The 26,412-nt window shown below is 49.4% G+C and overlaps 1 long non-coding RNA gene across 1 annotated transcript; it reads right to left on the bottom strand.

Annotated features, from left to right (window-relative positions):
• Positions 1–3,039: 3,039 nt before the first annotated feature.
• On the bottom strand, positions 3,040–13,152 carry LOC142563621 (uncharacterized). Its single transcript, XR_012824359.1, has 2 exons — positions 12,117–13,152; positions 3,040–3,396 (listed from the first exon to the last, which is right to left on the bottom strand). It is a non-coding gene; the product is annotated as an uncharacterized LOC142563621 (long non-coding RNA).
• Positions 13,153–26,412: the final 13,260 nt, after the last annotated feature.

Here is a 26,412-nt window from a genome sequence, read left to right as displayed (position 1 = left end):
CCTTCTAGGCGAACTGGTAGCAAGGCCATTTGGAGGTCTGCTGTTCTGTACAGCGGCTTCTTTGGACGCCATGAACATGCTAACGCCAAAGGTGCACGCTGCCCTAGATATGCATGTTAAAGTGCCGTGCCGGGGTTGAAGCTCTCATACTTAATACAGGGCCTCCTAAATTTTTAAGGCCTACCAGAATTTTTCAAACTCCTTTGGGGTAAGTACATACATACATTATATATATATATATATATATATATATATATATATATATATATATATATATATATATATATGATAAATTTTCTTTCCATTTATGGATTCAGAATTTCAGTAAGGCGCCTGGTTTAGCGGTTTTTCGCAATGACACGTCATGGTCACAATATGAGAAAGCGCTGCATCAACCTCGAGTTAATAATAATGCGAGAAAAAGGGACAGTGTAAGTGCCTTTGCACATTGCAAGAAAAGCCGTGGCCAACTCTACCGTGCAGAATGAGTCTCTGTGAACTGAATGCTACTAGTATAACTCTTTTTGATTACATACTTAGTGAAAGTCACGCTATTTATGGGATCACGTTATCATAGTTATGCAATCCAAATATCCATTCATAAAGATGGTTACCTTCATTTTCGCTGTATCGCTCGCCAGCGTGAGCCTTTGAGGTCATTCTTCTGCTTAGTTCAGTGATCAACCAGGCCTAATTTATGAAAGTGCCTGCTTCGCAAGCTTGTGTGAAGTGACCTAACACTAAGAAACAAATTTGTTATAATTAACAGTTATGTGGAATATCAGACCCTTCGACAGCGTGATATGTGAGCACGGAGCTCTTCTGGTATCTGTTTAAGCACTCCGATTCATCAAGAGTCCTCAGGGCGCAATGTGTCATCAGACTGCTCAAAAGTGTCGGCATAGAATCGTTGTCCCTACCCTTTTGCTATACTGACAAACACGTCAAGTACGAGGGACGTTCCAACAGTAAGTTTCGCCATTTATTTTGATATTCAAACTTTGCTGTCAAAAAAATACACCATGGCACCATGAACTATACACCTTGCACTATTTTTCCACATAGTCGGTACATTGAGACATTTGTCGTAGCCTGCAATCAGTTCGAAGAAACCACTCTTAAAAAACTCGGTGCTCTGCAATGAAAAAAAAACCGTAGCCGAGCCTGCTCCACCTCCGCATTCTTTTGGAAGTGACGACCCGAGCAAGGTAATATAGCTGGTAGCTAAGCTTCCATAGAAGCCAATACGTTCAAAACATGGCGGTTCACCAGCGGTTCATGAGGCTTAGCGCCATCTGTATGAGAAGGGAACACTTCCGGCCGAAGAAAAAACAATGTAACGCCATGTCCGTTAAAAAAAAAAAAGGTGTCGTCATAATATTCTCAAAGGCGCGAAATTTGTTTTGGTGGTCTGCCACTAGAGCTGTATATTTAAATGCCCCGCCATTCGACTTGGTGGGCGTTTCGAGCTTTTCAACGCGGAAAGCAATGCAAGAAAAGGACAATCGTGAGGGCATTGAAATTACCCCCCTGAACAGAGCGTGCTTTCTTTGGAGGCCGACGAAAGCTTTAGGTGTAGAGCGCTGGTTCTACCGTCGGACGCCAAGCCCGTTGGCCTGCGCAGTCACACGAAAACAACTCAAGTAAGCAATTACCTGGCGGTCGTAACTCACTACTTTTGACTGAACAGGTTGAGAAACGATGAAGCTACCCGCGTCACGAAATTCAGACAAACGTCGACAAGCGAATCAGCACAACCTGTTAGGGCGGCGTATTGCAACAGGTGAACTTTACGAGCACGGTTTTCTTAACACATCAAGAGCTACATTGCTTTGCGAGCGATAGCGGCGTCAACGCCCCTTATACGATGGGCGCTGAAAAAAATGTATTTATTGATAATGATAAAATAAAAGAGAGTTGTCTTTACTCGTCAGGCATATGCCAATTGCTAAGGAACTTTATTTTCGTTGAATGAATCTGTGTCTCACTTTTAAAAAAAGCCTTTTCCATTCCCAATGTTTCTTCCCTCGAAACATAGTTGCGTTTAAATCACTGCACCCATAACCACCCTCTCTGATGTCGGTGACAATTTATTCTGAGCCGCTTTTCGCCCGATGCTTAGCCACCTGTTTGGATCGACCTTGTCCCGAGAGTGCGGCTTTCAACGCAGTGCCCATTCATACCGGATAACAGCACGCACTTGCATTGGCGACGAAGTTGTCGGTACACGACTCACTGCCATCGTAATTTCTACTCGAATTCGAATGACCTAAGGCCCGCCGGTCTGCCGTTAATCTATTATTCGGCACCCTGCGCATGTACCATTCCTCCGCTGACGCTCCTTCCGTCGTTCAACCAGCAATGGGTGTAAATTCTTGTATGACGATTGTTGGTTTCACCTGTTGTAGGATCTTCTCTTCACAAATAAAGATATCGAAATTTGCTTTCCGAACGTCCATCATACTATCGCTTTACTTTATGTAGTAAAACACGACAAAAGGGTGCACCATACGATCCAGCCTTAATAGTAGCCTGTGATATGGAAGCTTTGCCATTTATGCCCGAATAAGTGAGGAAACCAAGCAACGCGTGCTGCACTACAGCACTCTAGGTGACCTGACAAGATTGAATTAGGCATTTGAACGGTCAGATTGATGCGCTTGATGACACCAATACGTAATTCAGCCCTTGATGAATGATGCAAAGGTTGAGGGTATTGTGGTCATCACCATTTCAGTGTTCAGTGTTTGTGGCATCCACCCAAGCGGGAAGGTTGCTGCACACAATAAGTTTTCAGGAAATGAAAAGACTGACATAGAGTCCTCACAGCGAATCGTTTCGCTTTTTTCGATACCAATGCATGAATTGCAAAGCAAGAAACTGAAGTTCCAAAACATGAAAACGTGATGCTTACGTTTCTGCTTCTTTTGAACATAGCATAGTGGTGGCGTTTGTGTTCGATCAGCAAGGAATTACTTGAGTGGAACCACGATTAGAGAAAACCGCTCACAGAGATTTTCACCAAGAAAACTACTTGAATAGGCTCACGACGAAGAGAGTGATGGACGCACAGGTCACCTTTATTCAGCTGCATATCGTGTGACAAGGTGTCTACAGATAGTCTGAGCACATAAGGGAAGCACTTGTCAAAAAATAAAAAGGTTATTTGTAGGCATTCTTTCCTGACAGTCGATCAGAGGAAGTTCGTGCTGACGCTAAGGAGTTTCTGGAACCGGCTCCTTCTGGAGTGTTGGCAGACGTACGATATTCGGTTAGCATCACGTTCAATGCAGAGGCGCAGTTTGAACATTTTGTACAAAATATTGTCACAATTCATTCGCAGCAAAACATGCTTCTCCGCCGGTATTTTTCTTTGTTCTCCTGGCTTGATTTTGCCTGGAAAAAATAACAGAAATTCAGTGCACATCCTTGAAACAGGCAACTCTGCGCGAGTATAATCAACACAATAGATGACATGGAATGTTGAAGAAAAATTTACACCAAGCGCAAGCACGTCCCAATATCTGTTCACTATCATAAGGCCCCAGCACTTCATTACCACGAATAGATGCCGCGCTAGTAATTTATTCAGTTTAATGTTCCCCCCTTTGGTCAGTTCTAAGGTAAATGAAGAGATCAGCAAATAAGTCGCGTCTAGTTATCCCGCCACTGTGTTCAAGCAGGTTCAGTGACATGAATAGGTTTGCGGCAATAATGTAACTGCCACAATAGCTTTGTATGATCTGTATTTTACATTTTTGTCCCAGTTCGGACATACTTATTTGAAAAGGTTATACAGCCTAAGTACCAGGCTTCAGGCTTGAATGAATGGTACAGAAGACTAACGGCAAATAATTCAAAAAAGTGCAGTACTCAAAACCGGGAACTGTGTAGAGCACACTCATTCTACCAATGCAAGTAAAAGGAAAAACGAAAGACAGACCAGAATGACAAACAAATTCCCAAACATACATTTTAAGAAAGCTAAAGACGTCTTTCACCAGCTACGGTGCGAATAGATGATGATATGGAACAAAACACCAATAGGAAAAACATAACGATGTACAGGTGACAGATCTACCTTATGTTATTGCGAGCAAATAGCGATTGTTTATGCACATCAGGGAGTATGCCTACAGAATGCAACCCAACAGTCGAAGCGAGTCACGTGGGGCAGGCTATGGTCCACGTGTTCATTGCACCAACGCTCAGTTTGTGTACCAGAGAAGGATAAGGTCAACCCATTATTTCTTCTTTATTTGTTTAGCCATAATCAGCCCTATGTCATTGGCAAAACATGTAGTGCCACTTCCAGATATATAGTTTATCGCGCAATGCCTCGAAGCATCAAACAAGACAGTCGATGACACGAGAAAACTTGTTCTTTCATGGAACAGGACTAGATTCCTGGAAATTTAGAATGCAACTTCAGAATGCCGCCTTTAGAATGCAACTGAAAATGGCTGCCCGCGCAGCCCTCAGCCTCTGTGTATTAGTGGCAGCAGGTAAAGAATTTCGCTCAAACATGTGTAATATGGTCAATGCTCAATTTTTATTGCTTTTTTTTCTGTACCTGAGCAGTCTCTACGGCAGCGAGGCGCTGAAGAAGAAGACATCCGAGAAGCAGCTGCGAAGTGTATTACTTTCTTCTCGTGGGAAGATGCAGAGCTGATTTAGCATCCTGAGTACGTGTTGGAGGGGGTGAATGAATGCTGAGCTCTCACGTGCCAAAACCACCCTTTGATTATGAGGCACGCCGTAGTAGGGGACTCCGGAAAAATTTTGACCACCAGGGGTCTTTTAACGCAGCCCCAATGGACGGGACAAGGACGTTTTTGCATTTCGCACTTATCGAAGTGCGGCTACCGCGCCCGGGATTTGATCCCACGACCTCGTGCTCAGCAGTGCAACACCATAGCCTCTAAGCCATCGTGGCTGGTCGGGTAGCGCAGCTAGTCGGCAATGCAAGAAAACAAATTTCGCCGCTCACTTCAAATGTATTTCTTTACTGGTACTAAAATGCGCTATCTGCCGAATACGTTCTGTGAAGATGTGGCCGTGCAGCAGGCACTTTTTTAAGCACGGGTGCCGGCTTCGTTGTTTTCAGCACTTCAATTCCAGCCTTACCACCCTTCTGGGACGTCTAGACGAACTGCTGCACTAATATTTTTAACCCAGGACACGGTTCTTTCAAAAACCGGTTGATAAACCGACCACTTAGCATTTGTTTAGATAACAAGTGTTGCTTTTTAGTTTCACTCTAGTGCGCGCCAAAATTATTTGACGGACTCGCCATCTGTCTATATTTCTGAAGATTTCCCCATTATACATCGCAGTGCTTGTCGATATGCGTGGAAGGGGCCATAGTGAAACGCTTTATTGTGGACTACATCACATATCTTGAGCTCCGTTTTCAGCGGCATGCCGCACAGAGTTCACAGCATTACCTTTCTCATGCCACACGAAATTTTACAACGTTGGTACGGCTTTCATAACTAGTAGAAAACCGTATTCAGTACTACACAGTCGTCTGGCCATGTTATGTATTCTACATCGTTTCTCATTGGCACTTGACTTCTGTAATTCATTTCGAATAGCTCAACAAACCCATAAATACTGCCATTTTTTTCTTACGGTGGGCAAGCGCATCGAAGAAAGGAGTGAGTATATAAGCGTTAGCCAGTGGTAATATTTTCGCTGTGGTGATAACGCGCTATCTGACTGCGCAACCAACCAGTGATTTTTTTTTATATATAATGAACACGAACGGCTGCACTTTTTCATTGTCTCTTTCCATAAACCGCAGCAAGTTTACAAATAATTTTCAAAAGGCACTCATGGCGCAGGCTGCGGCTATCCGGTATTGTCAGACGCTTCACTGATGTAGTGCTTAATGCAGCAAAAGTAGCAAATTCGTTGGATGCCACATATGACACCTGGTATCGTCCAGTCTATACTTTAGCGGTGTTCAGTCGAGCGTGAATTGAGTGTTAAAGCGCTATCATGAACTACATCAGAAACTGCGTCGGGAAGTATTCTTGACGTGACAGAAACGACGCTGAACGAGTCTTTTGGTCACGCTATCTCTTTGCTATACTTTGGAGCAAAGGTGCAGTACACCCGTTCAATAGCATTTCCTTTCCCTCCCCATGCTTTTTTTCGTTTGCCAATGTATTTCCGTTTTTATGTTATTAAGTTCCATAACGCTATTCTTTAACGCTTTCAGCAGCGGTTGTTTCCCTATTATTCACGCAAGCGTAAACACCTTCGGTATCGCAGTGTCTCTGTAGGCCATCGGGCAGCAATGGGTTCCAGCGCACATCGGCCTGCAAGGGAACGAAGCCGCCGACGCTCTCGCAAAGCAGGCTCACTCCCTGCGCTTCCCCCTCGCCACCTCGGTCACCGGCTTCGACGTGGCCAAAACAACCATTCTGCGAACGCTCCGTGCGCAGCACCCGAACCAGCGCGTCGCCGCAGGTACGTCACTTCGACTCCTCCCCCGCGTGGGCTTCTCCCGGGCGGACCGCTCTTTCCTGCTTCGCCTGCACGTCGGCTGCTACAAGACGGCTGCTAGAACACACAGGCTGCAGGGAATTTGCGTGCAGCAACTGCGCCGATATGGAGACGCTCGACCACTTGCTACTTCACTGCCCTGCCTTCGATGTGGAGCGCACGGACTTGTGTACAGTCTATCGGCGACTGGGACTGACTTGCGATACGGCGACCGCGCTGCTATTCCCTGCAGCCCACTCGTCCATCGCGAAGCACGCTCTTTCGGCACTGCTAGACTACTGCAATGCGATGCACTTGAGGGCGCGGCTGTGAGCCACGCACTCACATTTTTTTTCCCTTGCCACGTTCATCCTGTCTTTCTCTCCTTTATCTTTTTCTTCCCATTCCCCCCTTCCCCGTGCAGTGCTGTTGAGGTGTCCTCCTGTGAGAGACAGTTACGGCGCTGCACTCATCTGTTCCATTTCCTTTTCTAAAATCACTTCACACACACACACACACACACACACACACACACCATCAGGCAGCCAGCACAAATGATTAAGCCAAATACCATATTCTACCCACCTCGTATCACCAGGGTGCAATAGCTGTGTTGCGTTTCGATAACACATCCCGCCAGGTGAGCTTTAAGAGAAATACTATTGCGCTGTTACAGAAGATGCGCAGGAAAAAAGGTTCCGACTGAACGTCTGCGAGTGATGCCTGCTACAACAACTGAAAAAGAAAAAAAATTACCGACGATTACGTTACTTCCTAATGCGAAATTTGAGCGCAGCAAATAAGCTGTTTCACCTTTTGGATAGATTGAGGCAAAGAAATCGAGCAACACATGTATGCGCTATCACATAATTTTTTTTTATTTTTCACACGTATTCCTTTAACAAAGACTCCACTAACAGTTCTTGACAGTCATGAAGGAAGCTTTGTGGTCGGAGAAATAGACTGATATATGTTCGACTTAGTACACCAATGCTTGATTCTCAAAGACGAGATCTATACAAGTGCCTCGCGAGGTTGTCACAGCCGTGGGGGAAGCAGAGGCTAAGCGCCGCCGCCGAGAAGACCCTGCCGTTCGCGCCGCCGAAGCGGAGGCTCATCGCCGCCGTCGAGAGCAACCAGCAGTAAGCGAGGCTGAAGCAGAAGCTCATCGCCGCCGCCGAGAAGACCCTGCAGTTCGCGCCGCCGAAGCGGAGGCTCATCGCCGCCGTCGAGAGCAACCAGCAGTAAGCGGAAGCGGAGGGGGGCGGCGTGTACACCCAGCGGCAAACGATGGGGGCAGAAGCGCGCGCAGCAAGCGGACAACACGATAAAGGGAGGAGGGAAGAGATAGCAGCGACTGACTGATGCCGCTGACGGCGATAGTGAGTCAACCCCAGCTATCCGCCACACAAGAACAGGGGGGGGGGGGGACCCTTTCCTCCTCTTTCTGCATGGCGGCGACGGTGTTCTATGCAGTCACGTTATCTTGACTCTCTAGCGGCGTCAGCGGCATCCAGCGGTATCAGTCGGTCGCTGCTAGCGCTGGGGGGATGAAAGGGGGGCGGAGCTGGTTACGAGGCCGACGACGACGCCGACGACGACGCCGACGCGAAACCCAGGAACGGACGCCAAAGAGCTGCGCTCTAAAATGCCAAATGGCCGACCGAGGGCCTTCACTCCGTTCAAGAGACCGTCGGTCACTACATTTGTTGGAGTCGTCTACGCTAGCACTTTAACTTTCTTATCGGGTGTGGATTTACTGGGCTGACTTTTCTTAGGCTTTTGATATCGCGATATACGGAATCTCAGTGGATAAATTCATTCTGACGTCATGTATGGTTGTCCAGTATAACATGTCAGCATGTCGCCAACTGTGGCGCCAGAAACAAAGTGTTGCGCATGTTGCTTCCAATCAGCATTAATGCTGCGAGAAAGTAGTTTTCCTGCAATCATTACGGTGCGTATGCTGAAGTCACCATCTCTGCACTATCAACTGTATTACAGAGAGTCATAACGCGAGAAGGTTCCCCTGCCAAATCGGATTTTATTGAATGTAAAAAGCGCGAAAAAAACGCAGAACTTCTTCCCGGATGCCCATTTTAAGTTCCCTAAATACGTCAGCAAATTTCACCTGTAGCAGCAGGTTACACGAGAGCAAATCAGCCTTCTTACCGCACACATAGTATTTCTTAAACTTCAGTGTTTTTCTTCTGGAAAAAAAATCAGGCCATACAACACTAAAGTACAACTTTCGGCACGTTATGCAACGGCAACGCGGAATTTCCACTGATCTAAGCAGGGAGCTAATGACACACAGGCAAACCTACATTTCCATCACTTTCGTCTTGATTTAGAATAAGAGTGAATAACCGTGATCCAAACCAGGAGTTCCAGCAGCAACGTCTGCCTCAGCTGAACCGGTGATTACAGTCCGCCGGAAACACTCTGACCTACTTTATTTGTTGCCTCTCACAGACTCCAGGGATATTTCCACAAATAACTGCGCGACTACTTGACAAGAAGTCAACCAGGACAATTTGATGCGAGTCATTCCTTTCCGCACTTCAGACAGCTTGCGGTTGGTGGGTAGGTAGGTTCTAGTCTCGTCTCGTTTTATTGAAACAACAATATTTATTGACCGATGGCGGAATCGAACCTGCGCCGTAGAGCACAGCGGCCGGGTGCTCTAACCATGAAGCCACGATAACTTTTTTTAAATTTTTTACAATAATTACACGGCGATTGCACGCATTCTTGTGTACGATTATTCGAAAGCCAGCAAGCTCTTTCAAATATGTGCGTCCCGTTCCGTTTTATGGACTTCGTTTCTCGGGACAGCTCGCCCTTTGGGGTGCTGTGTTAGGTTCAACTTATCTCATCGATCAGCCAACGTTCCCTAGTACTTTCCGTGCAACAGCTGACACTACTTATAAGGTGCGCGATATTCTGAAGACTTCTCGATCGGCCCCAGTTAATCATGTTTTAGCATTTTGTCTGTCAGAGTAAAAATGCCATTGTCTTATCACAAACCGGTTGACATCAGCGTGGCTACGTACGGTCATAGAACACTTCGTCGCAGATCACATCACTGCCCGTGTTTCCTTAGCTAAAGCCAGTTGAGTACACGCATGGACCCCAACAATCGGCATGTATAAATTCGCGTCGAGCGGAAGGAGTAGAAATTGTACCCCAAAAAATGCCCGATGGCTAGTTGCCTGCAAAATGCTACGCATAACATTGATTTTCGCAGGGAATAAAATCTGCCCCCTTTATTTTTTTGATAAAAATTGTAGTTGCATTTATTAACACCCGAATAAGAGTCACATCCAACTATGATTAACATTATTTCAATAGATTGACACTGACAACTCCGAGAACTGCAGTATTCGCTGAAACCAGAACAAGCGCGCTATCGTCTCGATATTGGTATCACTTGTTGAGTCTACTCGATAATTATTCACTGTCACGCTCGCGCTCACGGCGTGTAATGATGAGCAATCATCGTTGCAGACTAACATGAAAAACAGTGATGTAAGTGAATGTAGCAAAACAACGCAATAATGTGTCACGCTATTGTCATAACGTGGGCTTTTCCCCCACCTGTAACAGGTGCTACGTCTGTCGCCAAGGCTGTGCTGTTCGTTTAGTTGGTTAGACACCATCTAATGGAAGAGAGAGAGAGAGAAATTTATTTACAGAAAGGCAGAGAGGTCGGCCTGAGCTATAACTTGCTCTGGCCTGCTACTCTACTCTGGGGAAAAGGGACGGGGAGGGAAAGGGCTGATGAATGATGATGGTATAAGGAAGAGATGCGTATATACAAATTCACAGAGTTGTGGTATCTCTAAAGGCGTGCGTCCAGCCCAGTGGCTTGGAGAAAAGCTACAGCGGCTCTTGTGACCAGGGCTGCGCTGGTTGCATTAGGCCAAGGACCTAAAAGAAACTCGTCCGATAGCGGTCTCTCATGGATGTTTGCTATGGAAGAGACAAGTTGCTGTCGTTCTTGCGCGTACGCGGGACACACGCAAAATATATGTTCAAGTGTTTCTGGCACCTCACAGCATTCACAGTTTGGGCTAGTATCACTGGCACCTATCATATTTCTATAACGGTTGGTGAATGCGACACCAAGGCGAATCCGGTGCACCATGCTCGTGTGGTTTCTATTGAACTTTTGAGGCATACGAAATCGCATTTCTTGGTCCCATTTGTGTAATCGCTTGTGTCGTCGATCAGGTTGGGCCCAGTGTTCCAACGTAGAGTTGTGGTTTACGCGACGAAGTAGGGCGTTTGTGTCTGTTCGTGAGAACGGAATGCGTACTTCACAAGCATTATCTAAAGCAGTTTTTGCTTCAGCGTCTGCCTGTTCGTTCCCTATCACGCCACAGTGTGACGGTATCCACTGAAAGGTGACATTGTGGCCATTTCTAGTTGCGTGGTCGAGATACTCTGTAATTTCTATAGCCATAGAATGATACGGGCCCCGTCTGAGGACACAGTCAATCGTTTGCAGAGCTGGCTTGCAATCGCAGAATATAGTCCATGCGTGAGGACGCTCCTCGGAGAGAAATCGAAGTGCTTCCCGGATAGCAACAAGTTCTGCGGCAGTTGATGTTGAGCTATGGTCTAGTTTAAACCGGCGAGCGATGATCATATGTGGAATGACGAAGGCTGCAGTGGAGGCATATGGTGTGACAGAGCCATCGGTATACACATGTACAGTATCTCCGTACTCTGTAGAAATGTGCAACAAGGTGAGTTGCCTGAGGCCAATAGATGCAACGAAAGACTTTTTAGTAATTCCAGGGATCTGCAATGTAACGACAGGTTTAGGCAGAACCCACGGGGGTGTTCTCGGAATACAGGCGGGAGAGAATCTCGACGGCAAAACACTCTGATGCCACAAAGGTAGCCCTGCGTAATGTTTATATGGTTGTCTTGTTCTCTGCGCTGAAAAATAAGCTTTCATTCGTTCTGTGACTCACGTAAATGGATTCGCGCAGGCACTCTTTCTACTGCAAGAACAAGAAAAGAGAGGCTGGTTCACTGTGCCAACGACCGGCCCGAAATGTAAAGCTATGGCAGATGTTGCAACGCACTTTTGTGTTTACACTTGTTTCACTCAAATTTGCGGAGCCAGTCGGCGAACACCGCGGGGCTCCTACACACTGTTCTGCTTTCGCACGCGCCATGAATCGCACATTATAGCACCTAAAACGAATATTCAGGACAAACATTCCGCAGTCGGGATGCTGCAGGCTTAGGTATATTATAGAAGATATGTAGTAGAAATATTTATACATGGAAACAGTTTCACGATATGCCCTTAGTCTAGTGATATAAAAGACATGTGTGCTGTGTTCGCACATTGCCTTCAACAAAAGGAACGAATAACTAACTGGCGTATATTGTAGTATTCAGTATTTCAAAGCCAATGTATAATATGCCACTTCAATTGCCCCACAATATAGATACGTGCCGACTGGTTTTATGCCTTTGGATTTATCGAAACAGCTTGAACGTACGAAAGACACCACGCACCGGAGAAGCATTCTACGAAGCCTATATGCGCATAGCGGCGTCATGTGGTGCCCCTAATTGATGAGAATGAAAAGAAATCTTACCAGAGTTTAGTCTAATGTAGTCACCACTACACTAGAGACGTCGCCCAGGTGTCGTCGGGATCATGTAGTTCGCTTGCGACGTTGCACGGCGAAAGTTGAAGTCACGGACAGCGAAAGCCCAAGCGGTGCTGAGCATTTGGTGACAGCCAATGATAAGTTGGTAGAGCTCGCCTTCCAACAGGACTTTCAGTACAGACCGCAGTTTCGGGATGTCTTGAACTCCGGCGACACGTACGGCTACGTAAGGTATGTCGACCCAGGCACACAAGCATATGACACAGTGTTCTTCCACCCCGCTTTCGGGCTCTCTGGTCATTAAGCAGGCGTAGCGCCCAGCACGGTAACTCAAAGATTGAAATGCGTTGCTCATACCGGGCGAACAGAACGCATTCGCTATCTTCTTGTGTAGCGTGAAATCCTTGGCATCCGCTGTGGGCCCGCTGAAGCGATAGAGCACCCAAGAATGCAGCCTGTCACGCGGGATGAGCCAGCAATAAATCCATGCCACGTCGTTAAGCCGTTTTCCCCGCGTGCTGATGTCCTGCAAACTCGTACGGATCGCCGCAACGGCATCACGCTGCGCGACACCGGCGAGCCGCAAGTCCGGAAGGATTTTGGTGAATTCTAGCATTCGTAGTTCCTCTACTGGTAAGTGAGATAAGTTGAGACATAGCACGTCCACGTCGATGTCCGTCATAACTGGCAGAGTAACAACTGCTGGGCAGCCTTCCCTAAAGTTGGTAGTCAGCCCGTAGATTCGGCCGCAGTAACAAGGTGTCGAACAAACTCCTGCGGTCCACGAAAACGCCTACTTGCCGTCGATGCAGTTGTAGCCGAAGTGCGTAGCCACAGCAATCTCCTCTTGCCCAGCACGGGAGAATGACGGTGAGAGTACTTGTGCAAGGATTTTACTGATGAGCCGTGCTTTTCTTCACAATTCTCTTGAGTGCGCAGAAGCGTAACAAGCAAGTCGCCACGCTTTCCTAACATAAATTGAAGTTTAAAAGAAGGCTGTCACGTGCTTCAGTTCTATCAATTCTGTCACGCGCTTCCTACTGCATTCTTATCAAAAGGCGTCCCATACGAGCGCGAGGGTGATGTGGGGGCGGTGCCCTACCCCCAGAAAGATTTTCCGTGGGTTATTTTGTAAGAACGGTCAGGCTCCTGTTACTAGAGCCACATTCGTGTCTGTACCAGGGATGGCGCCGATGTCATAAATTACTTTTCACGCCAACTACCAAGGGAACTTCTTTCGTTAAAAAATGTACTCTCTTGCCTATGCAGAGCCTTCCCACATTTGTACCATAAATTTTTATAATATAGGAAGAAAAAGTGGCAAGAATTCGCGTTTTATAACTTTGCGAATTGGGAGTGACAAAAAACAGCGATCGCGAGCAGAAACAAGCTGAGTTCATAGTCTAGCCAGTTCTGGCAATGTTATCGTCGTTTGCGGCTTCACGCTCCTTTTTTACAGCGAAGCTAGGTATGGCTACCCTTCAGAAAAATCGTGACGGGGAACAGAAAACGCCCTGCGGCAGAACCAACTTTCTCACGATTGCTCTGTAGCTCTCAATCTTATGTATGTATCTTGGAAAGAAAATTGTACGGAAATTGGCCGCTAGGACGACTCTACCACTACGCCGAGTTTAACTTTCTTCTTCTAATTTCTTAGTTCACAGTGAAGTTGAAAACGTTACAGAATTCCCGTGTGCTGCCAATACAAAGGCAATACATAGGAAATGTGGCTGCAGTAAATTGCTGTAACTCTTGTTTTATTTCGAAAGCAAATATATGGACATGAGGTTCCGTATGAGCGAAAGCGTGTGAGGGTGAGCAGGCGAACGCGGTTCAATCTCGCGTGCGGGAACGAGGAACACGGCTCGGATGCGTGCCCTCGCCGGTGGCACAGGAGGCAGGGCGATGAGGCGAAGGAGGAGGGGCGTTCTTCTCCGGCGGCTGCGACGGTGCCTCGATGTCCTCCTCGCCCTTCGCTCCGTACAGAGTGGAGACAACTGCGGCGTTTAGAAGAGCGTTGCGACGAGAATCGAGGGCGTCGTAGTAGACGCTTTGGCTGATGCCACAGGGACGCGTTGCGGGCGCTCGTGTCTCCGACGTTGACTCCGACGGGACTAAAGGCTCAACCAGACGTACGCGTTCCAATGCGTCCGCACACGCCGCGCTGACTCGACGTCGCGTGGCGCCCGACGGAGGAAGAGGGCGCGCACCCAAACGATGCACGAGTTGCCGCGCGTAGCCGCGCGTCTCGTCGCGGCAGCGCAGTCTTGCTAGCTTGCCATGTTCAAGGCAGTCTAGCCTTCGCTTAACGGCCTCGTTAAGCAATGTGTTACATATTAGACAGTTTTAGTTTAGCGTCAGCAACTACAGCGTACGCTATACGCTATAATATAGCGTACGCTAAGCAGCGCACGTTTTCTACAATTTTAGTTGACCGGCGATATCTTCGAATCTCAGAGGCCATATGCCGTTGTTGCGGCTATTTCGCGCCATTAGCGACAGGTGGCGTTGACATCTCGAACGTTTCTTTCGTTAGGCTTCGACTCGTTCGAAACGAGAAGCGATGTCGAAAACACCACGAGGTTATCCATAATACTCTGTCGTCGAAGCGGCCTGAGACTAAGCGAAAGCCGTTTACACAGTCATTTGCTACGAACGAAGTGCATTTTACAAAAGCAACGCCAAATTCAATTCGAAGCGGGCAGTCGGGACCGCCGCCATGTTTCCCGCAAGCTTGCCTGAACGTCGCGCGAAGAGTCGTTCCGGAAGTGACGTTGGCTTGCCGTGGTCATGTGAGGTGTGTCATGCTACTGACGCGAGCGGCAGCTTCCGGCGCGGGCGCAAAAATTCTAGCGGTTGTAGGTCTCCACGCCGCGGCGCGCCGACACGCGAAACAGCCTCCGCGCCTGACGCCGTACGCGCCCAGGCGTGGTGCGGCGCGTGCGGGCGCATTGGAACGCGTACGTCTGGTTGAGCCTTAAGGCCAAGTTATACTCCGACGTTCTCGGCGCGCGGGCTAGCGGCGGTTGCGGTCGGTTACGTCACGTCGGCGACGCCGCGCCAAGCGCAAGTCCGACGCTCTACACTCCAACCGGCGGCCGCTGCACCGAGCGCTCCGAGATCGCGCGTTGCCACAGCAACCGTCCCAACGCATGCGCAGAGAATCAACACCGCGGACGCGCGCCGCCCGCCGTTTTGTTTCTCTTTTTCTTTTCTCGAGATCGCGCGCGTTTTGCTTCTACGTGCGGAACGCCGCGAACTTTACCGCGAACGCTTCGCCGACGCGGCCCGGCGCGGCCGGCGAAAAGTAGGAGCGGAGCTATTCATGCGCCGGAGACGTTGGAACGCGCCCGACGGCGCCGGTCACGCCGGTTACGTCGTGTCGCCGGAGTATGGACAAGAACGGCACCGAGAGCGGCGCTGCTGCGCCGGCGTTGAGAGCGCCGCATGCGAAGCAAAATTCTAATAGCGGGTGGTACCCCTCTCCCATCTCTCGTTCGCACCGCCTTGATTGCCTCCTGCACTGCGCGTGTTTGGGCACGTTTCGTGCCGCGCGCGGTGTGTGCCTACGTGTGTGCGCGTGGACATTTCATTCGAAGGGCGATTTACAGTCTGTTTCACATTTAGGGAAACTCGGAGCGCATTGCATCGCGATGCGGCGAGAGCTTGAGTCAGGCGGCGGCAGCAGCTCGCGCAGCTGCTCGAGGGGCGGGATCCTGAACGGCGTCGTCTGCTACGGCGGCGCGCGCTGGCCGCATTGTCGGGAAGCGTTCTACTGTCAGTTGCAGGGCGCCGATCTCATGGTTACTGCGTGAAATGAGCCGGTATTCTTTACTAAGCGTTGTGCGACGCCCACTGATACGCCTCGAAGGTAAGTTCATCGCTGAAAGGTGCAGGGCAGTCATAGACGACGTACTGATTCCATACATTCTTGACGGCCCGTTTCTGGAAGGCGACTGTATATTCTAACGCGATAGGTCGCCGATCCACACTGCTCCTGTTGTGCAAGAACTGCCGGAAGAGCGCGCAGTCACTCTCTTGGAGTGGCCGCCTCAATCCCCGCGCGCCAACATCATTTAAAATGTCTGGAGCTCGTTGAAAGTATCACTGGCACAACATCCCCTCTATTAGTCGCCCCCGAGGATAGGCTTCGATCCACCATTGTCAGCGACTGAGACGTGTTGCGAATGAAGACATCCCTGATCAAGTCATTCTACACTTCACTGCCTCCAGGATGAGCGCTGTCATCGCTGCCGCTGGGGACATGACGAGATGCTAACTGAAGTTCCGAGCATGACGTGTCCGATTCACCGCCGGCGGGCAGGGTCTGCCTGGTGTAGTGAATGATTGTCGAGAAAAATCACTTCCGGCTCATTGTCTTAACCTAAAACATTTCTTTAATCGTATCCGTTTGTTTCATCGTGTTCGACCCCCATAGTTATCATTGTTGAGTGCTTTGTTTTGCTTTCGAGTCAAACAAAGACTGAGCACGTTCCGCGCACATCTTGGTGCGTCTTGTCACTGCTTATTACGGTAGCACACACAGTGAAGAAATATACGTGCACGCGCTCAGTACCCCGGCCTTTCGAAAGAACAAACGAAGCATGCTGTCAAAAGAAGTTTGTGGAACTCCATTATCGCCAATGCCTTCATTGCCTCGGAGTTTGGCTTCGCACAACGTTTAGTAAAGAATATAAGCTCAGCTCCCGCAGTACCGATGAAATCGGTGCACTGTCCCTGACAGTAGCACGCTTCCCGACAATGCGGCCAGCGCGCGCCGCCGTAGCAGACGACGCAGATCACGACTCCGCCTGTTTGGATCGCACCGCTGGTACGATCTGTTGGGAACTCGGCGCTGACGCCCGTGGTTGCACCTGGGTCGCAAGCCCCAAGGGTAGCGTTGGCCTGGCGGCCTGGGGTACAACGGGAAGCATCCGAAGGTCCCGGCAAAGCATGAGTCGACTGGTAACAACAAAACAACTTGTTTATTTTAACATCGCAAAGAGTTGGCGGTCAGGTTGACCGAAGTAGAGAGACGGGAGAGCACTTTACTCAGTGAGACGGGAGAGCACTTGACAAGCTGACTTGTCAGCTTTTTTTCCCGCACTCCCTCACTTCATGAGTGAAATAAAGATTATTATTATTATTATTATTATTATTACTCTACAGAAGAAATCGGAGCCCTCCTTTTGGCGTCCGGGGGCAGCTGTCTTTATACTCTCGCAGTTGAGGGCAAGAAGGAACCCCTCAATAGACGAGCACGTGAACGTACAATGTCGTAGCGCTGTCGTAGCACAATGTCGTAGCACAATGTCGTAGCACAATGTCGTAGCACACTGTCGTAGCGCTGCCGGTCGGGCACAATGACTGTAATGAGAGGGTGATCCCTGCTTTCGCATCGCCTGGTTCGGGCACAATGACTGGAAGGAGAGGGTGATCCTTTGCGGTCGCATCGCCGCAGTCGCGCCTGGAAACACCTGGCGGGGAGCGTTGCGGCGACGACGATCGGGCCAAAATGTCTGCCGCCCCGCCGCAGTCGCGCCGGCAAAACCACGTGTCGCAGGCGAAACGCAACAGACCGCCCCGCCGGGGGAAGGAGATCCCGATGGACAGGGGACTGCATCCGCTGTCCGGAGGGATGTCGCTCGATGATGCTCATAACCGAAGTCGGGCGTCCCTCGACGTTTCTTGAGCGCAGCGCACAGAGAAGGCCTCGTTCTCTCGTTCAGGTTCGCACGGGACACTGCAAAGTGACTTCGGGAGAGTTCACATTTTTGTTCTCGTTCCCGGCAAGCGTTAGAACTACGCTGAAACTCAACCGCTCAGTCAGCAAGCACGGCACAACCCTCACTAAGCCCTGCCAGGCTCTTTCCCCTTTTTATACCACTGCCTAGTTCCTTACAGTAGTCTAGCATCACTCAGAACGCGTCCACAAATTGGAAAATTGCACTAGAAAGCATATCATCACTTTGAAACACTAAACAAAAGCAATATGTTAAAAAAAATCCTGCCTCAGGAAGAAAAACATCAGTAACAAACAATTTTGAGGCTGATTCCTACGTTAGGGGCTTCGACTTAAGCCATCGGCGTTACCGTTGAGACTCCCCTTTTTGTAACGCACCTCAAAGGAATATTGTTGTAAAGCGAGGCTCCAGCGCAGGAGGCGGCCATTTTTGGGAGAGATGGTCTGCAGCCATTGGAGAGGGCAGTGATCCGTCTCAATGATAAACCTCGAGCCGGCTAGATAGCATGACAATTTCTGAACGGCCCACACGAGACATGCACACTCTTTCTCGGTGGCGCTATACGCCTGCTCACGACTGGTCAGCTTACGACTAGCATACAGGACGGGGTGTTCTACTTCTCCCTTTTCCCGTTGGCACAGTACAACGCCCATGCCTCGCTCACTAGCATCGCACTGAACAATGAACCCTTTTGTATAGTCTGGCGATCGTAGCACAGGCTGGTTTGTTAGGGCACTCTTTAGGGCGCTAAAAGCTCTTTCCTTTGTCTCGTCCCAGACGACTGTTTGAGGCTCTGTCTTTCTTAGAGCATCCGTCAGGGGAGCCGCGATATCAGAGTACCTAGGGATGTACCTCTGATAGTAGCCGGCGACACCTAAGAACGACCGAATATCGGTCTTCGTGCGCGGTTGCGGAAAGTCTCGCACAGCGGCCACTTTTATTTCAGAGGGGCGGCGACGACCCTGACCAATCACGTGACCGAGGTAGACAACCTCGGCCTGTGCTAACTGGCACTTAGGAGCCTTTACTGTCAAGCCCGCTTCGCGCAGGCGGGTTAGCACTGCCCGCAAGTGTGTCATATGCTCAGACCAGGATGCGGAGAATATCGCTACGTCGTCTAGATACGGTAAAGCGAATTCTTGCTGTCCCCGCAACACTTTATCCATGAGGCTTGAAAAACAGTATGGCGCGTTCTTCAAACCAAAACTCAACACTTTAGGACGGAATGTTCCCATTGGTGAAATGAACGCCGCATACCGACTAGCCTCTTCTGTAAGTGGAACCTGCCAATAACCCCTGACAAGATCTAGGGTGGAAATAAACTGAGCGCTACTAACTTTCTCAAGGCGCTCCTCGATGTTAGGGATCGGATAAATTTGATCCTTAGTGATGGAATTAAGCCTGCGGTAGTCGACGCAAGGACGAGGTTCCTTGCCCGGTACCTCAACTAAAATCAAAGGGGAGGTATAATCACTCTCACCTGCCTCAATAACACCGAGCTGTAGCATTTTCTTTACCTCAGCCTCCATAATATCGCTCTGGCGGGGTGACACCCGATACGCCTTGGATCGTACTGGCTCTGGGGAGGTAAGTTCTATATCATGAGTAAGTACAGAAGTCCTACCAGGCCTCTCAGAGAACAGACCTTGAAACTCTTGTAATAGCTGGTGTAGTTCGGTTTTCTGCTCGGGCGACAGCGGTGCTTTACTGATAAGGTCACTAATGACTTGACCGGTGTCTTCCCTGTTCGTCACTGAGCCTAGTCCCGGAAGCTCGACCGGAAGCTCTTCAGGAACGTTTACCATCATGCACACCACTGCTTCCCTTTGTCTATAAGGTTTGAGCAGATTACAGTGGTAAACTTGCTGTGCTTTCCGCTTTCCTGGCAGACTTACCACGTAGTTAACGTCCGACAGTTTCTGAACAATTCGTGCTGGGCCCTCCCACTGCACGTCTAGTTTGTTGTTTAGCGATGTGCGCAATATCATGACCTCATCGCCCACCTCAAAACGACGGGCCCTGGCGGTCCGATCATAATAAACCTTGGCCCTCTGCTGGGCCTTTGCCATTGCTTCACCTGACAACTCCTGTGCCCTTCTTAAGCGTTCGAGGAGCTTAAGCACGTATTCCACCACGACTGGGTCGTCGCCCCTACCTTCCCACGATTCTCAAAGCATGCGAAGCGGAGATCGAAGCGAGCGACCGTACACCAGTTCAGCTGGCGAAAACCCCGTAGCCGCATGCGGCGCGGTCCTTAAAGCAAACATCACCCCAGGCAGACACAGCTCCCAGTCAGTTCGATGTTCAAAACACAACGCTCTCAACACGCGCTTCATGACGGAGTGGAGCTTCTCAACGGAATTCGACTGTGGGTGGTACACTGAGCTGTGTAGCAGCTTTACCCCACACCTTTCGAGAAAAGTTGTCGTCAAAGCGCTAGTAAACACTGTGCCCTGATCTGATTGGATTTCCGCAGGAAAACCAACTCGCGCAAATATGGACAGTAGTGCATTGACTATCTCAACTGAGCTGAGTTCTTTAAGCGGCACTGCTTCAGGGAACTTTGTCGCTGGGCAGATCACAGTCAAAATGTGTCTGTACCCCGTGGCTGTTACCGGCAGAGGTCCCACTGTATCAATAACGAGCCGTCTAAAAGGCTCCGTTATGATAGGTACCAATTTCAACGGCGCCCTTGATTTGTCCCCTGGTTTGCCCACCCGCTGACAAGTGTCACATGTCCTCACGAAATGGTCTGCGTCCCGAAAACACCCTGGCCAATAGTACTCTTGCAAGAGACGGTCCTTAGTTTTCTTAACTCCTAGGTGTCCGGACCACGAACCCCCGTGTGACAAGCGCAACAGATCCTGACGATAGCATTGAGGCACGATCAGCTGATCGAACTCCACTCCTCGGCGGTCTAGATACTTCCGGTACAGGACTCCACCTCTTTCCACAAAACGCGCAGTTTTCCTGGCGATACCTTCTTTGACATTGCAGCGCACGTTTTCCAGGCTGCCATCCTTTTTTTGCTCGGCTATCAAAGCCGACCGGCTGACTTTTAGCAACCTATCAAGTCCGTCTGACGTAGGCGCGATGAGCAAATCAGTAGATAGCTCTTCTAACTTTCCCGTGTCGGGCGTTTCCTCTCCAGTATCTGGCGCCTTTAACGTTACAGACTCAAGTTTATTCAGTTCGGGCGTGCTCTGAATATCAGCTTGCTGCGCCTCTGACCCTTTTTCGTTGTTTGATAACGTCGGCCCCGCAACTACCGCCTTTGCAGCGAGCTCCCGAACCTTCGATCTGGTTAAGGCCTGAACACTAGCTTCACCAAACAAAAGCCCCTTCTCGCGCAGGAGGTGATCGGACCTGTTTGAAAATAGGTACGGGTACTGGGGGGGCAGCATAGATGACACTGCCGCCTCTGTCTCAAGCGCTCCGAAAGGTCCTTCAATAAGCACCTTTGCTACTGGCAGACACACGCTATGAGCTTCCACGGCTTGCTTGATCCACGCGCACTCGCCCGTGAACATATGGGGTTCTACGTAAGACGGGTGAACCACATCCATCGTAGCTGCGGAATCGCGAAGCACTCGGCACTCTTTCCCGTTCACGAGGAGGTCTCGCATGTAAGGCTCGAGAAGCTTCATGTTCTCGTCAGTGCTGCCTATTGAAAAAAACACAACTTTTGGTGTTGTTTCCGGACACTGCGCCGAAAAGTGACCCGGCTTCTGGCACGTATAACAAACGCGCGCTTGCCTCATCTCGAACCGCTTTCTGCGTTCGGCTTCGGCTGCCGCCGTCTCCTTAGGTTCGGTCGCACTGCTTCCACTCGCATCCGCACTACGCGTGTTCCCCTTTGCTCTCATGGGTGTGAACTTCGGCCTCTCAAACTTCGAGCCAAATTCACCCTTTTGACCGTCCTTAGCTCCGCGAGCCCGACGCGTCACAAACTCCTCGGCTAGCTCAGCGGCTTTAGCCACCGTACAAACGTCTGGCCTATCCAAGACCCAGTATCGCACGTTCTCCGGTAACCGACTATAAAACTGTTCTAGCCCGAAGCACTGCAGAACTTTATCGTGGTCACCAAACGCTTTCTCTTCTTTGAGCCACTCCTGCATGTTCGACATAAGCCTATACGCAAACTCTGTATATGACTCACTTTTGCCTTTCTCATTTTCCCGAAACTTCCGACGGAACGCCTCCGCAGACAGCCGGTACTTTTTTAGAAGACTCGATTTCACTGTGTCGAAATCCTCTGCCTCCTCTCTATCCAAGCGAGCGACTACGTCGGCCGCCTCGCCGGGTAACAAAGTGAGCAAGCGCTGTGGCCACGTTTCCCGAGAGAACCCCTGCTTCTCGCACGTTCGCTCAAAGTTAACCAGGAACAAACCAATGTCCTCTCCAAGCTTAAACGGCCGCATCAGGTCAGTCATTTTGAACAATACGCGTTCTCCTGCACCGTGTGCCTGACTTCCATTACGAGCGCGTTCGATCTCTACCTCAAGACGCTTCATTTCCAAAGCGTGTTGACGGTCACGCTCTTGTTGCTCTCGCTCTTTCTGTTCTTTAAGTTCGCGCTCCTGTCTTTTTGCAGTCTCCCTCTCTTCAATGGTCTCAAGGCATTCCGACAGCTCGTCATCCTCAGCCTCTAACTCAAGAATAGCCTTTATCAGTTCTCGTTTTCTGAGTTTGTCCGAGACATCCAGACCCAACTCTCTTGCAAGCTCCAACAATTTCGGTTTGCGCAACGACTTCAAATCCATGGCTGCTCTGAATGCTGCTTTCTCTACTGCTTACTATTGTCTTGCCGCAAACTAACCCGGCAGCAACGACAACCACAATTACCAGCTCTGTTTCTGACACTAACAAAAGCCTGGCAAAGCTCAGAAGAAGAAAGTCCCGCACTCACCAAACCTCGCAGGCAGGAATTCCGCGCAGTCGTTCCGCTGCAGGCAACCAGTCATCACACAGGGCTCGTTGCACTGCTCCCGGATCGTCGTTGAGCTGCTCAGCATACAGTCAACTGCATCTCTTTGCTGCTGGCCTCCGTTGTCGCGATCTCACCGCTGGCAGACAGTTATTTGGAGTCGCAGGCGATCTCACCGCTGCCAACCAGATGTTTTGATCGCACCGCTGGCACGATCTGTTGGGAACTCGGCGCTGACGCCCGTGGTTGCACCTGGGTCGCAAGCCCCAAGGGTAGCGTTGGCCTGGCGGCCTGGGGTACAACTGGAAGCATCCGAAGGTCCCGGCAAAGCATGAGTCGACTGGTAACAACAAAACAACTTGTTTATTTTAACATCGCAAAGAGTTGGCGGTCAGGTTGACCGAAGTAGAGAGACGGGAGAGCACTTTACTCTACAGAAGAAATCGGAGCCCTCCTTTTGGCGTCCGGGGGCAGCTGTCTTTATACTCTCGCAGTTGAGGGCAAGAAGGAACCCCTCAATAGACGAGCACGTGAACGTACAATGTCGTAGCGCTGTCGTAGCACAATGTCGTAGCACAATGTCGTAGCACACTGTCGTAGCGCTGCCGGTCGGGCACAATGACTGTAATGAGAGGGTGATCCCTGCTTTCGCATCGCCTGGTTCGGGCACAATGACTGGAAGGAGAGGGTGATCCTTTGCGGTCGCATCGCCGCAGTCGCGCCTGGAAACACCTGGCGGGGAGCGTTGCGGCGACGACGATCGGGCCAAAATGTCTGCCGCCCCGCCGCAGTCGCGCCGGCAAAACCACGTGTCGCAGGCGAAACGCAACACGCCCCTGGAGCGTCTGCGCCTGCTCGAGCTGCTGCCACCGCACGTCTCCATTGCTTGCCCCATCGCGATGCAATACGTTCCGAGTTTTCCCCAAAGTGTGAAACAGACTGTACACGCTTCTATTTGCCTTTAAGAAGATCGATACGATTGACGATTATTTTTAAGGCTGCAAAAGGGCAGTGTCTGTTTAACCGTGTAAGTGACGCTGAGCAGGTAATTGTAAACGACATCGTATGTGCCGCTGGAAAAATCGTCAGCACATACGATGCGGCACATACGAGCTAAAGTCATTTTTGCAGTGTCTCACAATGTTTGCTACAAATCCGTGTTGTCTCTGATGGCGACAACGGACTTCCATCGACACTGTGCGGAAATAAAAAAAATATATCGCTGCATAGCACAAGTACGACATGCGCACACAACTTTAACTAGTACGTCCCCTACAATATGGAATAGAGGCAGCAATGTAGACAGCTTGGCCATTTTTTAACAGTGCCCAAGAGACGGAAGTTGAAAGTATTAGTAATCATTCCTGCTTCAGCAATGCCGTCGCGACCAAGACGCGGGCGTGTATCGTCCAGTAAGTCGATCGAGCGATGCAGTGGTGAAGCGGGAATGAACTCCGGTCATGTTCAATGCATCGTGCATGTATTCAATTTCTCGGCACGCGTGAACTTCGGCCACTGCTAGCGCATACAACAGAAGTGGTTTCCATTTTTTGGCAGCGCACACACAAACGAAACACGAGAAAGAAGACAAGACAAGCGCTCGTCGAACAACTCAAAGTTTTTATATGAATAAAAGAATTATGTACCGAGTAATTTTTAAATTCATGTGGGTTACATATAAAAACCGTCATACACTCAGGAGTGATTAATGAACGCGCTCGCTTCGTTTGCCAGTTGTTTACTTCACTCGGCGCACCGCAGTAATCCATGTCTGTCGTCTGCTTTTTTCGTACCATTTTCTTGTGAATCGGCAGAATTTCACTGGTGGCATCAACCCTTTCGCGTTTACATTGCTGTCGTGACAGTAAACAACGCAATAATAATTTCCGGTCATCCGGAGAGGCGCCGTCGCAAACAAGAGACGTTTCGCGTGCAGCGCGAACTGAACGCGGGCACGACCGCTAAGGGAAGCGGCGGCGGAAACCTACACCCGTTGGAGATGAAATCGTTCCGCCAGGGGAGAAACGAGCGCTGGCGTCTAGGATGAAACTTGGCGTGCGGTCGTCCAGCGTGGCGTCGCGGAGTTCGACGCGCGCGCGCGCGCACGCTACGTCGGAGTATATTTGCGCCTGTGCTCGCCAGCGCATGCCTCATCTTCAAAGCGATGTGCGATGTTTGCAGAGTGCGCCTAGTGCCGGTAGCTGCGTATGCGCTGTGCTGTTGACGTTCCCTTCGCGCTGAAGCGAATAATGCATGAAGTTCAATTCGCTTCCAGCTACCGCGATTCCTCACCCCTGAATTTTCAGAGCGAGTTTCCGCTCTTATCGAGCGAGATGTGTTCATGTTTACCTGCGCGCGCGTGACACCGTGCTGGTAAATTTAGTTAAAACACGTTCGCAGGCTAGTCGGTCTGAATCGCTAACAGAATGAGTTAGCGCGACTGAACAAGGACGTAGAGAGAAACAGACACACAAAGAAAGCGCTGTCTCTGTGTGTCTGTTTCTTTCTACGTCCTCGTTGAGTCACGCTTACACATTCTATCATTGTTAATTTAGTTAGTAAGCATATTTTTACAAGTTTATACTGCGGATAAAACGAGTATTGTTAGTTCGTACTAATCTATTATTTGCTGTCGCAATCGGTGCTTCGCCTTTCGGGCCGCACTGCGATTTTTTGCGAAACAAAATTAGATGACAATTACCCGCTAATATGGCTAACATTACGCTGGGTTTCATTTATTTGTGACAATTACCTAGCTCACAGTGAAGTTGTAAGTATAGTGGAATTCCTGTCTGGCTATCAATAGCTGGGCTTCTGCAGGAGGGAAACGGACAGCCCCATGTTTGTCCGCCATAAAAAAACTCTAGTCATTCCAAGTTTCACTCAACTACTTAACTAGGAACTGTGCGCAATAGCAAATTACAAACAAACGTGTTTTCTTTTGTGCCCTCTTTTCGATTGCCTTTTGACGAAACATTGACGGAACATCTTTTCGATTGCCTTTTGACGAGACATCGGGGAAGAGCCAATTGTGGAGCTAATGAAGCACAGACAGACAAGCATCAATCACACATACTTCCCGCGCCTGCACAAGAATGACGTGTGAGCCTAAAGAACGACTGATGATCACGCAAGGCCAGAGTGCTACACACTAAGAAAAAAAAGAGTATCCCTTACTCTTTTCGAAGAGTCTGGACTCGTCACGTATATGACACACTTTGTGGGAGACACCCGAACTCTCTTTGGGCTGAGAGTCCCACGAGTATCTGTGCTCGATACAAGGTGTTTACGTGACTCCGCACACAATAGTCATGCATACTCTGTTGTAGTAGTCGCCTATACCCTCTCAAAAGGGTCAGAAGACTAGTGCTGAGGGCGTCCGTTAAAAATTCTAGATGAGTCAGGTGACTCAAGATAAAGTGTCACATGAACACTGCAAGAATGATTCAGGTAACTATGCTAGATGAGTCTGAAGACTTCAGCAGTGTGTGTCAAGTTAACCTTACTGCATGGGGCCGGTCTCTTGCAAATAAAGTAAGCTAATTCATGTAAATCGTTTCACTCTTGTATGGCAGTGTCGAGCCACTTTTCAATATGTGTCAACAACTCT

The sequence above is a fragment of the Dermacentor variabilis genome, chromosome 11 (genome assembly GCF_050947875.1).
Source record: "Dermacentor variabilis isolate Ectoservices chromosome 11, ASM5094787v1, whole genome shotgun sequence".
Classification (NCBI taxonomy): domain Eukaryota; kingdom Metazoa; phylum Arthropoda; class Arachnida; order Ixodida; family Ixodidae; genus Dermacentor; species Dermacentor variabilis.
This window is presented reverse-complemented; position numbering and strand designations above follow the sequence as displayed.